Below are 4,870 nucleotides of genomic sequence, written 5' to 3'. Positions count from 1 at the left end.
AGAGGTAAGAAGTTTTGCTCGAACTATCTCCAAGAATTGATGAAGTATTGAATTAGCACTGAGTGATCTCTTTTTGAAGATTCTGTTGTTCCTCTCAGTCCAAATATGGTAGACAAGGGTTGCTAGACCCAGCTTGGAAATTGCATTGCTGTTGATTCTTGAATTTTCCCTCCAATGATGTGATGCCCAAATAATAAATTCTGCCTAAGTGGATGACTGAGTGTAGAAACCACATCGTGCTTGCAGAAAACTCCACAAGGGTTTGACAAATAAACAAGAAAAGAATAGATGATCATGGGATTCATCTTCAGTGTTGCATATAATACACAATGATGAGTTGATGTGTGCTGTGCACCTCCTATTGAGTGTTGGCAGTTTGTGTTGGATGGCAACCCAAAGAGTGAAAGAGTGTTTTGGTATGGAAGGTTTGGACCAGATTAGATGTGGCCAAGGTAGGGTAGGGTGCTGCTGGTTAAAGTGTTTCATTGTCTTTGAGATAGAAAATTGGTTAGAATTGGATGGGAGCCAAATAAATTTATCTTTGCTGTTGGGTTTTGGGTTAGGTAATGAGCCAATGCTTTGTAGTTGTGGAAGGAGGTTGAGGATGGTTGTAGGGAAAGACCAGGTGTTTGATTTGATGAATGAGCTGCATTTTGTCATGCTTCCAAACTCCATTCTAGCCAACTGTTGAGGTTGTACAAGGTGGTGGAGTGGTCCAAGAAAACTCCAATTGTCAAACCAGAAATTGGTTGAGATTCCATCACCAATTTCTACCTTGACAAGGGGGGAAATTGCATCTCTGAGGCCAAGAAGTCTTTTCCAACTCCATGAACACTGTCCTGGAATTTGGTATCCCAAATACTTCTACCTTTAAGTAGATATGTGTGAATCTATTTGACCCAAAGCATGTCCTTTGAGCTGTAAATGTGCCAGAAATGTTTCATAATAGCATTCTCATTCCAAGTTTGCAAATTTGGTATCCCAAGACCCCCTGCCCTTTTGGGAAAGCAGCATTTGTTCCATGCAACTTTAGCACATGTCCTTTTCAATGCTGGACTAGACCACAAGAAAGCACTAAATATACTCTCAAGTTCATGTGTAATGCTCATTGGTAAGATGAATTTGGAGCTCTAATACCTCTGAGTTGAGAAGAGAACAACCCTTATAAGTTGTAATCTACCTGCAAAGGAGAGATTTTTGCTTGTCTAGTGTGCAATTCTAGATGTTACCTTATCAATTAAGGTCCTGCGGTCATTTGCTTTGAGCATTTTAGTAACCAGTGGTACTCCAAGGTACCTCACAGGAAGGTTTCCTTTTTCAAAACCAAGAAAATCAAGGATGGCAGACTCCCTTTGAGAGGTTAGACCAGATAAGAAAACCTGACTCTTGCTGTGGTTAATTTGTAACCCAGACAAAGTGTGAAATTTTTCAATAGCAGTTAATAATGTGTGCAGAGATAGGATGCTACCATGTGAAAATAGTATGAGATCATTTGCAAAAATGAGGTGGGACAGTCCAAGTTCCTTACACCTCCAATGATATTTGAAGGTCATTTTAGAGATGAGCTTGGAAACAATTGAGGAGAAACATTGCATGACAATGGTAAAAAGAAATAAAGAGAGGGGGTCACCCTGTCTAAGACCTTTAACACTCCTGAAGTGTCCACACAGTTCACCATTGATTGATATAGAGAATGAGGGAGTAGAGACACATGATTTAATCCATAACAGGAAGGGAGGGGGAAATCCAATCAGCTTAAGGCAATTAAGGAGAAATTCCCAGCATACAGTATCAAAGGCTTTTTTGATATCAATCTTGATGGCACATCTTGGAGAAGAGGATTGTTTGTGGTAGCCATTGAGGAGTTCTTGTGCAAGGAGAATGGAGTCATCAATGTGTCTGCCTTGAATAAAGGCCGACTGAGCAGGTCCAATGATGAAAGGCAGTGTGGGTTTTAGCTTATTAGCAAGGAGGGTGGATATGCACTTGTATAATGTTGAGTAACATGAGATAGGCCTGAAGTCATTTGCACTAGATGAATTGGATGATTTAGGGACCAATGCAATATAGGTTGTATTAATTTCTTTAATAATTTTGCCTTTAGTGAAAAACTCTTTAATTGCTTTGGTGACCTCATGACCAATGATTGGCCAGCTTTTCTTGAAGAAAAGGGCATTAAAGCCATCAGGCCATGGGTCCTTGTCATTGTTCAATGAGAACATGCACTGTTTAATCTCATCCTCAGAAAGAATAGAACAAAGGGATGGTAGGAAATGAGCTGGCAGAGTTTGTTGTATAAATGGGGATAGCTGCTCCATACCTGGATAGGGATAAGGATGCATTCCCAGTGCTTTTGTGAAGTGGTTGATGAGTTCAGTTTTGACAAGATTCTCAGTGTCCAGCAGCGCACTAGATGAAGAAATGAGGGATGTGATCTTGTTTCTGTTTTATCTTGAGGCAATTGATTTGAAGAAGAATGAAGAATTAGAATCACCATCTTTGAGCCATTGGATTCGAGACTTTTGTCTATAAGATTTCTCCTCAGCTGCACAAAGTTTGGTGTAGTTGGAGCTCAGTTGCTTCTCTTGAAGCCTCAATGAACTGTCATTAGGTTTTGCATCCAGAGCAAGTTGACATTTGTCCAGGAGATCCTTTGCATTTTGAACTTCAACATTAATTGATCTAAAATCCTTAGAGAAGCTTTCCTTCAGGATATGTTTTAGAGATTTTAATTTGGTAACCACTTGGTACATGGTGCAACCCTCCACAGGTTAGCTCCAGAATGAGTGAACAAGGGGAAGAAACTCATCATTATCAGCCCAGCAATTTAAGAATCTGAATGGAATTTTCCTCATTGGCTTTGGGTTACCAAGCTTTGTGATCATAGGGGAATGGTCTGAGATGCCTTGTGGGAAGAAGGTACAGTGGGAAAGTATGGGTCCAAGTATCATTAATCAAGACCCTATCAAGCTTCTTTGAAATGTTTGACACCCCATGACTCTTATTTATCCAAGAGTGGAACACCTCTGAGTAGTTAAGATCATCAAGGTTTGCTTGGTGAAGACATTTCCTGAATTCCACCATGGCTTTTGTGGTTTTCCTTGAGCCTCCTGAGTTTTCAGTTGCAAATTTAATGACATTGAAGTCTTCCCCAATAATCCATGGTGAGTTTGAAATAGAAGAAGAATGATTCTCAATATCATTCCAAAGATTCACTCTTTGGTTAGCCTCATTTGCTCCATAAACAAAAGATGCATAAAAAATGGTTTTACAGCTGAGAATGGTAACATAACAGTGCATTGCTTGTCCCGAGCACTGTAAAACTTGCAGGTTGATTGAGTTGGGATTCCATAAAACCCAAATCCTACCCAACTGAGAGAACTGATAATTATGTGCAAGGTTCCAATTGCTTGTAATAGCCCTACGCACCAATTCAATGTTACTAGACTGGATTTTAGTCTCAATGATGGCAGTAATGTTGTGATACCCCTCGGATCCGAGACACGGGTTGATCAGGCCCAGGCCCAAACCCGAGGGAATATCTAACAATTAATATTTTATAATGAATACGGAATACAAAATGAATTAAGAAATGAAATTAAAGCTGAAAGGAACTAAAAATAGAATCCGCAAAATATTATAATTATTAAAATCCATCAAACCCAAACTCCAAAACTCCATCAGTTTACAACTCGGGAATTCATCTCTAGTGGACCCCTATTAAACATCCAAACGGAAAATAAAACAACTGTAATAAACATCCAGAAATAAAACTATAGAGAGAGCCCTACATCGTCGGAAGAGTGAATAAAGACCTCTGCTCAGCACGAACACGTCTAAGCCTGGAACTGTCGTGTACCTGAAAAATAGAAGTGGGTCAGGCCTACGCGCAAGTTCTACACTACTACAATCCAAACAGAGGCCCGATACGCATGTACATCCTAAACAATTCAACAATAGCTAATAGTCCGTAAATATATATATATAGTAAATGACTCTCACTGGACTACAGGCCGGTCTCAACCTGAATAGAGGTAACATGCTAAAACGCACACGAAGTGGGCATATGTACCTATACCTAAACAGGGTATACCTCTAACCATCGTATCCAGCTATGCATCCCAATGCATATACGCTTCCTAATCGTCGATCCTGAGACTCAAGCACATATCGAGGTACTATAACAATATATTTAAAGTCCATCCCGAATCCTAGTAGTGCTGCTTAACTAGTCGTTGCCATGACATTACAATTAATAGGACTTAACCTTTAGTTAATCCAATTCTTAATCCAGAGTAGGTAGGTTTTGGTATTTTGAAACCAAACCATCCCTAGCATACCACCGTCCCATATCGGTGTATACTATCTAATCATCCAGCAGTTGATAACATTAACAATTAAAGTAAACATCAGCTAAATCCATATTTCCATTACTGATACTAACAGGCATGGTGTAAGCATCAATAAAAAGAATCAGATATATACATAAACAGATTCAGTTTTATATCCAACACTGATACTAACAGACATAATGTAAGTATCAAGAATTATAGTTACTGTATAAACACAAACTTACTCAGTTTAGATTGTTTCATTCAAACAGATATAATGATAAGATTATTTCAAATTATCATTCAATACTCAGCAGTTGATATTACAGACATTTAAAGTAACCATTAACAAAGTCCATTCCTCCAACAGTTGATACTAATAGTATTAATGCAAGTATCAAGACAGAATTACAGTATGTATATATACCTACTTAGTTTAGGTTGTTTTACAAAATCCCATTAGTGTTTATTTAAGAATTATTATTCTTCAACACTACCATCTTCTACACAAGTGTAACTCAGATACATACTCATGATAT

This window comes from Cornus florida, unplaced genomic scaffold (genome assembly GCF_030987335.1).
Source record: "Cornus florida cultivar Cherokee Brave unplaced genomic scaffold, ASM3098733v1 CherokeeBrave_3.0.0_Hap2_Chr11, whole genome shotgun sequence".
Classification (NCBI taxonomy): domain Eukaryota; kingdom Viridiplantae; phylum Streptophyta; class Magnoliopsida; order Cornales; family Cornaceae; genus Cornus; species Cornus florida.
The sequence above is the reverse complement of the archived record's forward strand: the minus strand, read 5'-3'. Positions refer to the sequence as shown.